Genomic DNA, 18,599 nt, shown 5'->3' with positions numbered 1-18,599 from the left:
TTCTTCCACCCTGAAGACTCCTGCTGGTCTTCCGACAGCTGAAGCCAAGCAGAAGTCAGGGAACAGGGAGCCGAGATGAAGCAGTTTAAACAGTCCAGCCTCCCAGAGCACAGCAGAGTGGGAAATTGATCTATGGAGACTAATGGAAAATGACATCCATTTTATCCACTTCTTAGTTACATTATCTGTGACATAATTACTTACCCTATGTCTCTGTCTCATCATCTCTAAAATACCATTAATAGGAGCATCTTCCTTACAGGGAGAGTGTGGAAATAATGTAGGAAACTGGCTAAAAAATCGTAACAACTCAATAAACCTCACCGATTATTATTTTTCCAAGTCGATATTTTTATGAAAAATGTCCAAGTGTTCATCCCATGAGTTGCGGAAAGGGTAACTTGAGAAGTTGAAAATTTCGAAGGCAGGCGAAACATAAAGGTCTGAATATATGCAACAGTGTTAACGTTCAATAGTTTGACAGGTTTTACATTCTTCAGAAAAGAAAATGCTTTCCAAATTGTGCAAAGGAGCTCCCTCTTAGTTGTACGGTGAGCAAACAGTCTCTGGTTTTAACCTCCCTATCGCAGAGACATTGCCTTCTCTCGCTCTCAAAGCTAGTTGGGGTTGTGTCTGCAGACAGACAAATGGCCCCCCAAATATCCATGTTCTAACCCTCAGAACCATGACTATGCCGCTTTAATTGCAAAAGAAACTGCTGACAGAGCGAAGAACTTTGAAATAGAGATGAGCCTGGATCACCTAGGCGGGCCCCATGCAAACACCAGCGTCCTTGGAGAGGAAGCCATGAGGGGCAGCGTGGGGAAGAATGTGGAGTCCGACGTGGGGCTACAGTGAGCAGAGGAAGGGGCACGAGCCCAGGAACGCCTGTCAGTCCCCACAAGCCGAAAGGGCAACTCAGTGCATTCTCTCCTAGAGCCCCCAGAAGGGACACAGCCCTCCAGGCACCTTGAACTGAGGACTCAGTCTGACCTTCAGAACTGTGAGGTAGTAATTTTGTGTTATTTCAAGCCACTACATTTGTGGTAATCTGTTACAGCAGAAATAAGAAACTAATACGGGTGCTTCTCTCTGAGTCCCCAGATCTGAGTCTGGGTCTGCGCCTGGGAGGCTGACCTTCGGCGTCTAGCTGAGGTCAACGGATGGAAGGCATGCAGGCGACGGGGAGGCAGTATCCAACCCTGTACCTGCACAGCCTTGACTGTGGACGGTGGTTTCCTACAGTCTCCACTCATAACCGGCAGCATCCCGTCCACGGCTTCCAGGACCTTAGGTCTCGGGGGGCACAACTCCCCGGGGCTGCCACCAGCCCAGGGCACCACCTGCCTGTGGCTGCCCAGCCCCACTCACACCTCCTGCACTGTCCCTTCATCAGTGACTCTGTGGCAAGCCCTTGCAGTGTGCGTCCGTCCCTTTGATGTCTGTCTGATTCAACACACAGTATCTTTCTCATAACTTTTCCTTGAGGTGCTCTGAAGGATGCCAACGATGAGGAAGTGTGACACAGTGTAACAGTCTATTAAAATTTTAATTTGCCCCTCCTTCCAGTTGAGTTGTAACAACTGTCCCCACTTTAGAAAAACTGAATCCTCCCCCCCATTTGAACAAGCAAAATAATTTTATGGTGGTTATTCATATTTATTTACATAGAACAATAACATTTACAAAAAATACCTTCAAAATGCAAAACGCGTTTTAGGCCCTTTTAGAACTAAGCAGCGAAGGCAGAAAGAATAGAGACACTTTTCATGAAGTACCACAGTTCACTGCAATATTGAAGGTCAGTTTAGATGTAACAGATCATTACAAGAATAAAGAAATGGTAAACAGAATTTAATTTTAAAGATGTATGTATCCATCCTTTGTAGTCTATCAAAACTATTACCGTGGGTGCAATGCCAATATCGAGGGTGATCAAAAATACTTAGTCCATCTTCTGGGGATTTGCTATAGTATGAAAAATAAATATCCAAATGACTGGTACCCGAAATGCACTTGTCACTTAGTGCCTGGCTCTTTATTCTACATGTATAGATGCCCAAGTTAGAGCTGGTCCAAGTTGACAATAGAAGAAATTCTCTTCCATATGCACTTAAATCACAACCATCCATACTTCATTGAATTAGATAAATTAAGGTAAAATAATAAAATAGCAAAATTTTAAAAAACCTTCCCTGTCCCCTCCAGTTGGTTCAACAACTGTGTTTCACGCACATCATGAAATCCTCTCTCCATCACACAGAAATCAGACCCTACAGATGAATATATGCCATGCAGGCAGATGGCGAGAGAGTCCGAGAAATAAAGTCCAAGTTCCACACCACCTGAGCTTGAGATTTCCCACATTATTTAAATTGTTACCATTACGCTGCAGATTCTACCTCAACTCTTTTTTTTTTTTTTTAATTTTCATTTTTTCTTTATTGATTTTAGAGAGAGAGGAAGAGAGAGGGAGAGAGAGAGAGAAACATCGAGAGAGAACATCGATTGGCCGCCTCCTGCATGCCCCCACTGGGGATTTGGCCCACAACCTGGGCATGTGCCCTGACCAGGAATTGAACTAGAGACCTCTTGGTGCCTGGGTCGATGCTCAACCCCTGAGCCACACCGGCTGGGCCTACCTCAACTCAACATTACACATTCAGGAATGAATGTCACAAAGCAGAGCGGGGGCCCGCAGGTGGCCTTCCGCACTGTTCCTCGCCATGCCATAAAGCGTCCTGCACATAGAGACGTAACAATGTCAGTCCACATTCTCTGACACACAGATACAAGAGCAGGCTTCATTCTCTAAACAATGCATATTTTTTTAAAGCCTCCAATCAAAGGATTGTGAAAATATAGAACTAATAAAATATGCACATTGAGATTATAATTCTAGCACTTGGCATTTAGCCCTAAAGCAGGTTTCTATCTCTACAGATAAAAGAACTAAAAACATTGATGCTCATATTGTCTCAACTACCTGGCGCTGCCTTCGTAACACTGGCTCTTGTCAGTAAAACGTAGCGCGCTTGAAGTCACAAGTATGTGTGAATACTTGGGTTTTCAAGGCCAATTTAACGTTTTCCCCAATATTGAAATAAACCATTTGTACTTTACAAGAGAACTAGAGATGGAACTCTAACTAATATATATGATAATTGATCTGCCTTTGGTATAAGGTATTAGCTCCTCTTCAACTTGATGGATACTGTATTATAATATGTGTGTTGTAAACATTATAAAGCCATATAAAACATTATATCGTGGGTAGTACTTATAACATCAATGTACAATATTAATGAATGTGCTATTAGTATTTATTTCCATGATGTGTGTGTATATATAACATTTCCCTGGCATCTCTAAATAATAACAAAGCTACGTATTTCTACACAGCTAGAAGATATATAATCATTAGCAAGTTATTAACTAGCAATTAAATCCTTAGTGTATTTCCCCTCCATCAGCCTTTTGCCATTTGAACAAGAACATTTACTACTGTCACCACCAAGAGCCAGAGTGACAGTAGCCGCGCAGTCACACCGCTGCCGCCACGATGCCTGTAGACCCCATCTCCTCTGCATTTACAAATTGTTCCACGTCATTCACCTTACGATTTTGACAGCAGCCTGTAATATTAAAACATAGTCTTTCATAGCGGAGGTGCGCATGGCTGGGGGCAGGAGAGGAAACTCCGATGGGCGACGTGTCCTGTAGGTCCTGCCACCCAGACCCACGCCAGCCTCTCTGCGAGCGGACCTGCCCCGCCCGCCGTGTGAAATCCGAAGCAGAGAGTGTCAATATGCTCTTCCCACGTTGGTCCTTGAAACCAGCCCAACCTCAGGCGAGCGGGGGCTCCCCCGGCGGCATCAGCCAGAGCAGTGGGTCCCTCGGTGGCCAAGCAGCAGTAGGGAGCGAACCTCGATGCACAAACCGGGCTGGGAGAACGTCCCCACCGCCTGGCAGCCCACACAGGGCGCTGGGCACCGAGCTCAGTCAGGACCAGCACTGGCATCAGATGGACCGTCCAGAGGTCACTGACAGGATGCCTCAGCGTCCCGGGACCCGCAGGACAGCAAGCGGCAGGTGCTAGGAAGCAACCTGCTTCATCAGTCCACCTTCTCCTTTGACTCATCAGCCAACCTGGCTGATGCATTTTGGTTTACGACTGTGGGAGGGCAGTGCATACAATACCTGACAAGGAACAAGGACGAGGAAGTCGAGGAATGAGTGGGGTCCCTCTGTCTGCTCAGCTGACGATGACTTGCTTACTCACCGCAAGCAAGAACCTGATGGACACGCCTGTTCGCCTGTTCGCCGGCAGCTCCCAGGAGCTGGGGGGCGGCGGGGCTGCCGGCTCACACCTTCCCCGACCCTGCGAACTGGGAAGATCTGGGGAAGGTGTTGTCCTTTGATTGGTGAAATCCAATCCCAACACCCAGAGATAGCTTTTCATTTCTGATGTCCCCCTCCAAGGAATTACAAGTGACCGTAACTGATTTGGACGAACAACCCGCGTCCCTTTCAGGTAACTGGGTGTCAGTTTGCACGCAGGGCTGTAACCCTCACTGGAAAGACAGGGAGTGTCACAGACGGACAGACAGCCCCAGCTGGAACTTCAGAATGAACTGGAAAGGCTTCTTTCGCCAAGAGAAGGAGAGAAGCCGGGGGTTGCTCGGGTAGAATCTTGCTCCCTCCAACTTTGGAGAGAAAATCATTATGCGCCGGGTCTGTTTCGGACCAAGGACACATCGATTCCCCGCCAAGAAGGGAATCTCTGTAAAGGCTGGAGGGGGGTTGCATGTCTGCATCTGGGTCAGGAGGAGCAGTTATTTGCCCACCCAAAATGTTTCCCAAAATATAGCTTATGGAGATTATTTTAAAAAGATAAATATTTAGAAGGACACAACATACTCAACATATTTTTAGAAAATGTTGATGTTAGCAGCAGCAGCTCGTTGTTTATTTTATACAATTTTGAAACAAAGACCAATCAAGATAAATCCTGTGAGTTCTAACTATACTTATTCAGGACCTGATCGTTAATAATGCTTTCTCTTTGAAAAGTGTCTGTATTATAAACATGTGTATATACATTTCTAAAGGAATTCTTTCTCTTAAAAAGTATATATGTGTATGTATGTATAAAACTTATTTTATGTGTGTGTGTATGTGTCCCATGGATGTGAGACATTTTCAGTAACATTGAAATGTGTCTAATAAAGTCTGGTGTCATCAACGACATTACACTCCTACCTGTATAATCGTGTACGTAGCGGACGGTTATAACACCTCCATCCCCAGTTCCATGCATTAGGTCACCTGGCTGGCTTCTCCTCTTGTCTGACGGTGACTCTGGGAGGAAAACAGCAGCCTGGACGTGCACAGACCATGTGACGTTAAGAGCTGGGCCCCAGCATGGGAGTCGGTCTGGCCCACAGCCAGGGCGTGGTCGCCTGCTGGGCTCAGCGAAACGGTCACACACCGGTCCCCACGAGGCAAGCTTTCTCTGTGACGGTGCAGAATGGCATCACATCCAAGCACAAGACAAAAGCCAGGTCCCTGTGCTGACCTCAGAAACACCAAACACCTCCCTTCTGGCGAACTTAAATCACTGCTGCTTCTGTACCAACTACAGCTCTGTTTTCCTTCCACGCTCCCTTCTAGAAAAGATGAAGACGCCCAATCATAGAATTATCCTCTCTTCCTGATGGCTTCCAATCCAGAGTGAGCAAACACCCCCATTTCCTTGGGCCCACCCCTACATCACGCGGCCAGAGCACAAATTCTCTAAACCCCTTCTGACACCATTTCACCAAGACCCTCCCAGTTCTCCGCGGGGCAGACACCTCCACAGGTGTCCTTTGCTGCAATGAGCACTAAACCCACCTGTTTAACGGCAGTCCTCGGGTGGAAGGCATGAACATATGTACCACTTTTACAGTAATACGTATTGCATGACTCAATCACAGTAAATATAGATGTGTATATACATATATGATCACATGCTATTACATAAAATACATACATACAGGTGTGTGTGTGGAAATGCACAGAAATAGACTGTGGCTGAAAACATCTACCCTTAGGGGAAGGAGAGAGATACTGAAGTATTTGAAGGAGGGCTTTCTCTTTGGACTCTACTTTTAAAAAATTTTACAACCCTATGTTCTTGGATTAAGTTTGAAATTCCTTTTTTTTTTTACTTACTGATTTATTCCGTTATATGTTTTCCCTTGCACTTCCAAAGGCTGTAGCAGTCAGGAATTGTGTTTGGCTGCGCGTATCAGAGACATGCCTATGTATCTGGGGAACGGAGTACGGGATTTACCCTTTAATGGAAGGAAGCCCACGGGTAGGTCGTGAGGCCAGCAGAATTCTAAGACGGCCCCCAAGATTCTCACCTGCCCTGGCCGGTGGCCCAGTTGGTTGTCCCATACACCCAAAGTTCCCGGGTTTGATTCCTGGTCAGCACACTTACTTAGGTGTGGGGTTAAATCCCAGGTCAGGGTGCAGGCGGGAGGCAACAGATCAATGTTTTGCACATTGATGTTTTGCGCTCTCTCTCTCTCTCTCTCTCTCTCTCTCTCTCTCTCTCTTTCTCAAGTCAATAAAAATATGTCCTCAGTGAGGATTAAAAAAAAATGCTCACATCCTGCTAAAGGTGCCTTTGGAGTATGGTCCGAGCCTGGGACTAAGACGGGCTGTCACTCTCGTGACTAAGTTACAGTATTGGTAAAAATGAAAGGACTGCAGCATAATAAAGGTCCCGAGTTTGCTGACTTGGAGTTCATCAAGAGGGAGACTCTCCTGAGTGACCCCATCTCCGGTGAAGAGGTGCTGGCCCTTCCTGACCTTCTTCTTCCGGCCTTGAAGAAGCTGACACTCATATTGGAAACTATGAAGATGGCCCCACTGGCAAAGTCCTGAGAGATGTTGAGTAGTCCCTGGCCAACAGCGAGCATATCAACGGGACCTCACACAACTGCTAGGAAATTATTTCTGCCAATCACCTCTGTGAGCTTGGAAGCAGATACTTCCCCAGCCAAGCCTCCAGAAGAGAAGGCAACCTGGCTGACACTGTGATCGAACCCTGAGACAGAGGGCCCCGTTACGCCATGCCCTGAGACAGAGGGCCCCGTTACGCCGTGCCCAGAATCACGACCCAAGGAGACCGTGAGATGTAAGTGGGTGCTGTTAAGCTGATAAATGTGTAATTTGTTACTCGGCAATAGATAACTGATACCACGGTTCAGAGAAGCTGGGGTGGCTCTAGAAAATAGTCAGAGATCCAGACAACTCTCCCATCTGCTTGTTGCAGCTTCCATCCTGAAGGTCATTCAAAGACACAAGATGGCTGCTGGAGCTCCAGCCACAATGCACACATTCCAACCAAGAAGAAGGGAAATAGGAACAAGAGAGGTGCATGCTAGCTGTCTGCTATGCTTTTAGTAGGTTTTCCAGAAGACCTACACATACACCTGTATTTATACCTTACTGGCCATTCCTATGTACAAAAGAGGCTAGGAGATTGAGTATTTTGTCTGAAAAAAACATCCAATAGGCAAACAAACAGGATTCTGGTAGCAAGAAAGAAGAGGGGTGCGAGGGGAGTGACATCTGATGAGCAAATAGAGTAGTCTCTCTCACAGGGAGAGGAAAAAGGAACACATTCCTGGACCGGTCTTCCAATGTCCCTTTTTTCTGCTCTAAAACTTTTCTGGTGGAACGGAATTTTTAAAGCGGAATGCTGGGAGAAACGCAGAAGCATATTAAAAGATAAGCTTCTGACCAGAGTGGAGAAAGGCTTCTGGTCAACATGAACGCTCTGAATCTCGGGCCACCTCCCCTGCCCCCAGTGCCTCACCCCGCCCTGTCTTTCGGGCAACCTACTTGTTCACCCCCTGGGTGCATATCCTGCCCTATGGAAGACACACAGATATTAGCCACAGGCAAAGAAATTAGCCAATCCTTTCTTTTTCTTTTTTTTTAAATATATATTATTGATTTTTTTAGAGAGAAGGGAAGGGAGAAAGAACATCAATTGGCTGGCTGTGTGCCACCTCTGCGGTACCCTGCACCACTCACCTCAGCTCTGTCCCCGTACACTAGCTCGCATCCCCAGCACAAAGCCACGGTGTGTCCGTCTGAGGGGCTCACATCTTCCCCTGAGCATATTTACTTTGAGCTTCATCATGTTTAGTGACTCATCCCTTTCACTGGTGACCAGTTTTCCATTGCATGTCACTGATTTTCAGGTCTGTCGTCTTTATTTCCTTTTATAGAAACTTCCATAATAAGGAAAATGAGTTAAAAAACAAACAACAACAACAACAACAACAAAAAACCAGGCCCTGGTGTTGGTTAGAGTGTCATTCTGTGTACGAAAGAGTCACCAGTTCAATTCCCAGTCAGGGCACATACCTAGGCATTGGGATTGATCCCCGGTGGGGGCACATGTGAGAGGCAACTGATGGATGTGTCTCTCACATCAGTGTTTCTCTCTCTCCCTCTTCCCCCCTCTCTAGTTTTTGTTTTTGTTTTTTTAGAGAGAGATAGAAACATCTATTTGAGAGAAACATTGATTGGTTGCCTCCTGCACGCAACCCCGGCATGTGCCCTGACCGGGAATTGAACCAGGACCTCTCAGTCTCAACCCAGTGGGTTGATGGGAAGGCCCTCAACCTTCAGAACCACTCTGGCCAGGCTCTTCTCCCTCTTAAAAAAAAAAAAAATCAATAAACTACATCCTCAAGTAAGGATTGAAAATAAAATAAAATAAAATAAACAAATAAATAAAACAGGAGAAAAATCACCTACAGAACATTTGGTATTTGAATTAAAAACCAACCAACAAAACTAAACAAAATCTCTGGAGAGCAAGGAACCTTGAGTGCAACAAAGTAAGTCTTAGAAAGATGCATCCCTCAGAAAGATGCTGGGGGGTGGATGCCACCTGAATCTTGGTGGCCTCGGAGAGCCCTCCAGACTCTGCCAGTTAGGGCCACGGAGTCGCCCTCCCAGGCTGCCCTGCGGCGTGTTTTACTGTACAAACGGTGTCTCCTGAGAAGAGGTCATCAAATAAGGCAAGTTGCTAAATCCGGACACACCAGGGTACCGTGTACATGAAAAAGAACAGTCCTCAGGGGCCACGGGCTGACAGCAACCAGGCACCTCCATCATCGCTTCTACCCAAAGTGGATGGCATGAGACCCGGAGAAAAGGCAATTGGCTTACCGTGTGCGACCAGGAGCATTTCTACTGTTGGACCACAAGTAACTTCCCCCTTTGTTTACGTTAAAAATCCTTAGGTGTTTCCAGTGGGCTGTGGACTACACTCGGCAGCTGCTTCTGTTCGCCCAGCAAAGACCAACCTGCCCTCAGCCCACCGGCTTGTACTCTGAAGGGTGTACTTCGTGCAACATGCGAGTAGGGTAGTCTCGCTGGGCAGGATGTGCTGTCTGTGCGCGGAGCGGCTCCCGTGATTAATCCCCGGCCCCCTCCCCTGCCGCCCGACGCTGTCAGTGTCGTGTTTCTTCTCGCCAGCAGACACCTTTCCAATGTGGGGTTCCGGCTGGGTGCGACCTTTTATGGGGCACTGCTGCCTCCTATCAGGCTTTGATGGGCCTGTGGGCTGGGGCAGACATTCTGGCCCCGTGACATCCAGGACAGATCGCAGGACAACTGCATGACCTTCCCCGTGCGCGGGTGCGAAGCACGCTCCCTCGTGGGTTTGGCTCCCATCCTGCTCCCCTCAGGGGACCTGGTCTAGGGAATGTGGAACCAGGTCAGGGACGCTGACAGGACGGCAATGTTGCTGGCGGCCCTTCGAGGGGCTTGGCACGAGCCTGGGCAGAGGGCCGTGTTTCCACATCTTTCTGTTTTTCCTGCGGTTTCAGGGAGCAGTTCAAATATGTGAACTACACTTGCCGGTATAATCCAACCTGTAGCAAGGGTGAGCGGCCACTCTGCAAAACTCTGCAGACATTTGTTAAACATGCTTTTCATTTAGTTGAGAGAGGGTAAGGGAGAGGGAGACAGAGACAGAGAGAAATCGATATGAAAGAGAAACATCGATATGTTGCCTCCCGTCCTGACCAGGAATCGAACCCGAGACCCTTGACCCTTTGAGGCACGGGAACACGGTCTCACCAACCGAGCCACCGTAGCGGGGCTGCAGCTCTTTTTTAAAGTTTCTTCTCAGGTCTAGTCTTTTCTCCTATTTCAGTCCTGAATCCTGTTGTTAAGGGAACCCAGCTACACAAAACAATTGTAGGAATCCATTTTATGGCATCGCTAGGACTTTTTAGTTAGTATTTTCTATGCTAATACAGTTTACCAATGGAGAGTTTACTTTTGGTCAGCATTTCAGTGCGATATGTTTAAAGGTGCAATGCAACTTTTAGAAATAATTGCCAAATAGTCTACTTTTCTACAAAAAAAAAAAACCCTTAAATCAGTTTTGCAGTTTTAAGTGTCATGTGAAAGTAACTATAAAGTCTACTTTTCCAGATCGTCACCTATGTTCCCAGTCTCCACCTACTACTGGTACGGATCTGGGTTTGACCTTGAATACATGGGTTCGACCTTGAATGCTTGTCCTACCGGGATGAACTGACCACACGGCCCATTCCTCCTCATTTTGGAATATTTTTAAGTTTTGTAATTTTGTTCAGTTACAGTGTACCTTCAACATTATTTTGTATGAATTTCATCTGTGCAGCACAGTGGTTAGACAATCACATCCTGCTCACACTGCCCCCCCGAGAGTTCCAGTGCCCACGTGGCACCGCCCAGTTATGACAATATTACTGACCCGCTGCCTACGCTGCACTTTCCATCCCGGATTACGTTGTAACCACCAATCTGTCGGCCTGGCACGCCCTGCACTGCTCCTCAGTAAGCTTTCTCTTTCTCCGCACAAAGTTGAATGCTTTTCTCATCTTTGTCTAAAACCTACTTGCCCTCTCTCTTTTGATGGCTGATAAAGCAGGTCCCTTCCTTTCTCCACCACCCTCTGCCAAGGGGTGATCCTCAGCCCCTCACCCCTTCCTCCTCTGTTCCCATTTCCTCCTTGCTGGTGGCACAGCCCTCAAGAACATATTCCTCCTGGCAGGGCTCATCCAAAGTCATGTCAGCAGACCGCGACGCCTGGAACAGGACCCTGCAGAGGTGCACCACGGGGCATTTGGGGGGGTTAAATCCACATCTCCGCGTGGAAAGAACACGCCACCGAGACCTAAAAGACATGGCTTCCATTTCTTCCCTGCCGTGTGGGAACCTGAAGCCAGTGAAGGTGTGCCCAGTGCTCCGCATCACGACCACCGACGGTGTGTGCAGCTCAGAAAGGGAGCGTGTACAAGACATTCACGATGGGGCCAAGAAAATGTAACGGCACATTGTGCCACACCCTGAAGTGAAGCATAGGATAACGTGGGTCCTCTGTTTAAGTGAAAGTCGGCGGGATGCCAGTTATGGATAATAGTATAATTTTTGATTTAGCATTACCGTTCAAGATGCAGTGATCTTTCTAGGTTGTTATGTGTATCTCGGGAGGGGGGAGAGGATTTGTAAAATACTGCAAAGCATCAATTTAGCTACATTTAAGTGAGAGCACACATCATATAATAGTTCAATGTTTTTATAACTAGACGGACCACTCGGATAGCTGGGTGGAAAGCAACATATTATTACACATACGAGTCATTATTTTTACTACATTTTGATAATAGACCCTAACTAGATATTATAGTGAGAAAAGAAGTTTGTTATATTCGTTATTTCACTTTACATTAATTTCTTGAGGTGGTGATATCTAGTTATGTTAATCTTAATGTATTAATATTTACATTGTAAATAAAGATAAGCTCAAGATTGTCAAACCACAAATGTTAATTATAGTCATTTCTTTTTATTGATTAGAGAGAGAAACATCAATTTGTTGTTCTACTTATTTAAGCAGTCATTGGTTGCTTCCTGTATGTGCCCTGACCAGGGATCGAACTGCACACTTGGTGTATTGGGATGATGCTCTAACCAACTGAGCTACCTGTGCCAGGGTGAATTTTAGTTACTTTTTAAGAATTATATAGGACTTTTTCGGATTTTATTTCTTGCTCATATGAGGTGGTTGGAGATTTCAGAATAGTAAGTGGTAAAATACACGTTGCAAATACACAACTGCAATGAGATTGAGCAATCAGATGTGTTCTTGTACATTAGCCTGTAGCACCTGGTTATGACCATCATGTTCGGTGGAATTCTGGTTCATGAAGTTTCCGATTTTTTTCTTTCTATCAAAGCACCTCTGAATATTATTTTTAAGCCTGCTAATTATTTTCTTGGAAGAAGGCTGTTATGTGTATCAGAATTAACATTTCAAACTTTCATTTATGGAATTATACTGCAGTATTAAATGAAGTATTAACTTATACTGCAGTATTACATGCAGTATTAACTAACACAAATAATGTACAAAAGATAGAGTATATACTTATAATGGCTTTCATATATGTGTGTGAGGTGTACACAACCCACAAACAAAGCCAGTGAAAGAAGACCTCCATTACTGTTATTCCCTGTTCACACCGTAATTTTTTTTTTTTTTCACGTTTGGATCGAGTTTTGCACCACGGAGGCATTCTAGATACACGTCAACGGTGGGAAATTGAGGACCGGCAACAGGGCGGTTGTTATGTCTTGCCCAGGGAACTCCTAAATCAACAAAGGCCCTGCCTGGCTCTCGAGAAGCCCACGTGGGCCGCTGCCTGGCGAGCTCAGGAGCGTCCAGCCGGTGGGGGTGCCGTCTTGTTTTCCAATCCAAACGTTTGCAAAACAAAGTGAATAAAAATAAACCCGGAAAAAAGGCCAGCCCACACTTTGGGCTGGGTGTACCGGGGGCGACATTAGCGATCAGAACAGTCACTGAACGTTCTGCACCCGCGACCCTGCTGTCGTCCAGGGGGAAGGCTGTCCTTGCGTTCCTGGAACCCGGCGCCAGAGGAAGTTGGGCCGCTCGCGGGACGGCTTTAAGGGTGATCCGACAGGGTTTGCAGCAATTAGGAGGGTACCTGGATTTTTTTCCCCGACTGTATTCACTTGGGGGGAACCCGGAGGAGCGAGGGCCTGGCCCGAGAGCGGGCGACCTCAGGCGAGGGTGACCCTTCGGGGAGGGTTGCCTCTCTGGCCCCGCTGAGGTGCGCTTTCTCCCCCTCCTGGCGTCCGGGGGCGGGGCGGCCTCCCACCAGGCAGCCCCTGGCGACGGGCTGGGACCTTTCCTCCTTCGGGCACCGGCTCAAGGGATCCCCATCCGAGCTGCAGAATCGGAAACGAGGCCACGGAGCCCCTGGTCCCAAGCGTGGGCGGCAAGGAGGTTCTCAGCAAGGACGTGCGGCCTCCCCCGGCCCTGCGCTCGCCACCTGGCGCCCAGACGGACGCTGGGCCCGGGGTGTTGCTTTCCCCTGAAGTCCAGCAGGGGCTGCGGTGCGGGGTAGATTCTGCTCGGCTGCCGCTCTCCTGCGAACGGGGAGGTGGAGAGGAACGTGCCCGGGGTGCTGCACCCCGGGGCTGGGGGTGGTCCGGCCGGAAAGCTGGGAGGGAGGAGGGAGGTGGTCGAAGGGACCGAGGTGGGTGGGGGCTCCTTGCTTCCGGCTGGGCTTCCCCGTTCCCAGGACTCGGCCTGGCTAAATTTCTAGACAAATGTTTTTCGACGCGGGCAGTGGGCTTCTTGGAAAGTCCAGAAACTTGACCTCTGGGCTCTGAGCCCAAAGGACCGTAGGACAGGGGTGTCTGGGCCCTGAGAGGCCACCGGGGCAGAGAGCTCACGGCCCTGGCTGCGGGGAGGGAAGGGAGGGCGTTCTTGACCCCCCTCCCCAGCCTGTGATTTACTCTGTTGAGTTGATCAAGTGACGTTCAAAGGGGGTTCTCCTGAGCCCCTTTTCTCACTTGGTGTTTAGCAAGGAAAGTCTTCTCTCCACGTTGAAGTGACAAAGAACCGAGGACCCATCCTACAGCGTGGACCCCAGGTCATTCTAAAGGCTCACGCTCTCTGAGCTGGTCTCCTATTCACCGCTGGGGGGTGGGGGTGCGGAAGGCAACCTGCAAAACCGCCCCTCAAGTCTTACCTCCCCAACTGACTCGCCATTTACTGGGATTTGAAGATTTTTCTCCAGCCCTGAAACCATCTTCTCTGCTCTCAGCATCTGCCTGTGTTCTGTATGGTAAACCCTGTGGCCGCCCCTCCCCTTCAGAACAGCCCCCACCCAGGACACTAACCGCCCCAGGCGCTTTAGCCACCCGTTCAATTCAGAGACAGTCGCTCTAACTCCTGACATCAGCCCACTGAGCTCTCCCACCCTGGGCACCAGCATGAAGCTCTTTCTCCAGGGCTGAATTCGGAGCCTTGGGGAAGGTTGTCTGGAGCATCCTGGTAAATTTCCGGCCTTCTGCGTCCCTCCCCGCTTGGCTGGAAAAGTTCTGCTCCTCCTTCTCCACCTCCGGGCCTCCTCCGGGGTACCTGCCTCCCCTCCCCGCTGGTCCCAGTAAACTTCCAGCAGGGCTGAAAAGGATTCCTTTGGAGCTGAACCCAGAGCTGCTCACTGGACTGGCTGCTGGGGCAGAAGGGGTGTCACTGCTCGCAGAAAAAATGTCATTGGATCAGCCACCCCGAGTTAACTTGCTCTGGGTTTGCTTGATTCGGTGCTGAAGTGGCAGCTGTCAGCCGGACTGCCGGACCTGGGAGATACGGCTTTTCCACCTCCCCGGACTCCAGCTACCCCGGGAGGACCCCACGTAGGGTTCTGTGCGTCCTTGGGCCAGAACCTCTCCGTCAGCACACTGCACTCCCCCAGCTCCAAACTGGGGCCGCAGCACAGCTCCAGTGCAGTTAAAAAGTCCTAGTCATTTAGGGCTTCAAAATGAAAATCAAGAAAACAACAACTAAAAAAAAAAGAGAGAAAAAGCTTCCACCTGACACTGCCGCCACTTTTCGGAGAGCGTAGTAAATACTTCCAAAAGCACACTTTGAAAGGGAGGTTCCAAGTTCTGCTCTCGCTGGGCGGAACCCCAGCGGGCCAGGAGCTGCGGGACCTGGCAGTCTCGGGTCTGCGCGAGGGCCCTGGCCTCCCGCCGTCTGCCAGGGAAGAAGGCGGGGAAGCCGGGACAGATTCTACCTGATTCCCGAAGGCTGGCTACTGGAAGGTCCGGGAGCAGAAGAAAAGTCTTGTTAATTCACCCAGATTGTTTTAACTGGTTAATAAAGCAACTGACACACTCAACAAAACCACCGCCACGGCGGGAGCCCTCGGCAATAAAATGACAATCACAACTACCCGTCTGTTGTTGTTAACAACTGCCTTTATTATCATCATTACTTAGTACTCTTAAAAAAAAAAAAAGAACAAGTTAAAGGACAGAAAGAGAGACACCATTGCATACCCAATGGTACATAAAGAGGACCCTGTCTCTCTCTGAAACTAGAGCGAAGATTCTCTTGATTCCTCCTCAATAAGCCACCAACAGTAAAACTGCAAGAAAGACAAATTAGCTCTCAACACCCACCGCCGTTCCCGGCGGAGCAGAAACGGTAACCATGACTCCCTTTAAATGCTCATCATTTTATCTGACTCTTGCACGGGATTGAAGATCCTGATGCTTCTATATAGTTTTATTCTCTCTACACGATTAGACTACACAGAACAAGTAAAGATAATGGGGGCGAGTAAGATCTGTTCTATACTTGTTTCTTGAGGTGGAAAAATAGTCTGTTTCATTTTGACACCCCCCCTCAATTATGTGTTTGAGATGATCAGAAAACATAAATCCTTCAGTTATATTATTTTCCATCTGAACACCTTACTTATGGAAACTGGCATTCCCACTGTGACTGTTCTCTTCCAAACGGATTCTGATGTGGGCATCAACTCATTCCCTGGAAATAAGTTCCCAAACAAATTCATCGTTGAGGGAAAGGTGATCATCCCCCTCTCCTTCCCCTTCTTTGCTAACTGGAGAGGAAAAAACGCTCTCCCTCACTGTATATAACTTCCCAAAGAACCAACTTAAAAATTCACTTATATCTGCCAGAAGTTGTTGGGGAATAAATAAGTCCTAAATCTGTAATGCTACTTTTCAATCTCAATTAAAACCCATTTAGATTTTTTTTTTTAAGTATATTGAGGACATCTTTGTTCAGGAAACTGTATCTAGCATTAAGTTTGATGTGGAATTTTTCCATTTTAATTAAAGCAACAGTATACAAAAATACAGGCATAAGGGCTCACTAGTTTTAGGTGTAATAGCTGCATTTTGGAAGGTGCACAGGGACAAATGCCACAGATCCAAGAGGAACTTGTTACATTTTAGCATCTCTTTTATATTCGGAGGAGGCACTGTAAAGTATATTTGGGTGGCCTGAAAGTAACAGGAATTATACTTGATAACCACTCATATTCTTTTGTTTCACTCATCAGCAGAAGAGCTCACGCCAGGGGATTCACAACACTGCTGCTTTGAAGGATATATTTTTTAACCCACTGAATATTCAAAGGTCAAAGTGAGTCCATTTTTGACCAGAAAGGGTCTAATCCCTCCTCTGGACACAAGAGGTCGCTCCTGTGACCAAATACTGGGGGGAATATTGCTAATCACTATTTGATCCATTCTACAAAAACACAACAATTCTTTACACATATATTTCATGCATTAAATGCACATATCGGCTAAGGAAAAGGGACTAATCTGTGACCATATGTGAACTTTAAGGTGAAGAGAAACAATAATACCTGCTATCCAAACTTAGATTTTAATGCAAAATGTATTAGCAACAGACCCAACTCCAGAGCACATCCATCATGAAACAACATAATTATTGGGTTCCCTCAAATGGCTCCCTCGGACAGGGCATATCGTCTGCTTAATCTTCACATCGGCCCGGGAACTTATTAAGGAAATTCTGTTCACAGTGACAGCAGGCTGAAGCAAGCAAAACACACCGTGTTCGCCATTACTATGAAAGGGCCTTTGCTAACGGTTTTCCTCCAAGGTACATGCCAGCTCCTCTATTTGGAATTGCTATCAACATCAGCAGTAACTCTTTGGAATAGCTCATTAGTGTAGGGAGTTCCGAAGCCACGCGGAGGGTGTGGCTGGTGTGAAGGAGGAAGGATGGTGAGGGTGCTTTGTGAATTTCAAATGTAAGTCCTCAGGCTTCTGTTCTGGCAGCTCCCCTTGTTTAATTCCATGTTTTAAAGGTGGCATGATCGAATATGATTGGTTAAAATCCTCTATTTACTTCCTGGCATTATAGTGGTCTCTCTCTCTCTCTTTTTTCTTTACTAGAGTCAACTTGGTTATCTATACAGGAAACATGCCCCTGTACTGGGAAGACTTGCTTAGCTTGTGATTATCAGCATCAGTTTTGCAAAAGCCGCTGACAAAAGGCTCCATGCATATAATTCCAGAGACTAGAAACTACAACCAAAAACCCAAACCAAATCTCTGGTAAGTTTATCAGCCTCTGTGCATCAGACGGCTGATCTCTCTCCTCTCTGTCTCTCTCTCTCTCTCTCTCTCACACACACACACACCACACACAGACATAACTTATAATAAAAGGGATAAGATCCAGTTAGAGATCTTCCTTGAGCGAAAACAAAACACAACACACGCATGTCCTTGAGAAAGCCTCAGTGAGGGCGGAAACTCGGGCAGCCTGGCTTCCGAGCTCTGCAGAAGCCCATCCCCGCGAACCCAGCCCCAGAGGCCGGCTAGGCGCTCACAGCTCTTATCAAGGGTGAGATCTGGCGAAAGGTACAAAGAAAGCAGTTTCCTAACCCCCGCCCCCCGCCCCCCAGCTTTACTCCAGGCAACAAGACACCAAAATTACCCCTTCCACTGCTGCTTGGGTTGTGGGCCTTTTCAGATAAAACTGGCAGCTGCGTTAGGTAAGGAATCGCTCTTTCGAAGCTTTGGCAAAAGTGTGGGGGGTTCTTCTGGCCTCGCTGTGACTTTGTTTTAGGGAGACTGTAAGATGCCGGGAACACGTAAGAAATTATTGGAAAGGGTTGCTGGCGAGCTGCAGCCAACATTCTTCCCTCTCCAGGTTGTTTTCTGAGAGAGAGAAAAAAGGATCAGATAAACACACGGGGTTAAAGAAAAAGGTATTTCCCTGTACCTCTGTCTCAGACCCCTCCCTATTCACGCCCCTAGACTAACGCATTTTTAAAACTATCTCACAGAGACGTGGAGACTTGGCCGTATAACTACCACAACGCCACCACCTCCTCGTACACGTTTGCTCAGAAACAAAGGGCAGGAGACCAGCAGAGGAAGCAGCTGGGCAGGACATAACCTCTTTACAAACTTGAAACGACTGGAAGAGCATTTCGTTCTGGGCTCGTGTTAGCACAGTTCCTAATTCCAGGATTAGACTGCAAAGCAGATACTGCGGGTCGCTAGGAGACAGGAGTTCGCGGAGCCAACTTGGAGTTACCTGTGCAACTCCAACCCCATTCTCCGCTGAAGCCAGAGCGCCCCTTCCCTCCCACCCCGCCTTTCTGGAGATCTGGGGTCGCGGGGAACGGGGCCCTGGGGGC

Source organism: Molossus molossus, unplaced genomic scaffold (genome assembly GCF_014108415.1).
Source record: "Molossus molossus isolate mMolMol1 unplaced genomic scaffold, mMolMol1.p scaffold_m16_p_3, whole genome shotgun sequence".
Classification (NCBI taxonomy): Eukaryota; Metazoa; Chordata; class Mammalia; order Chiroptera; family Molossidae; genus Molossus; species Molossus molossus.
This window is presented reverse-complemented; position numbering follows the sequence as displayed.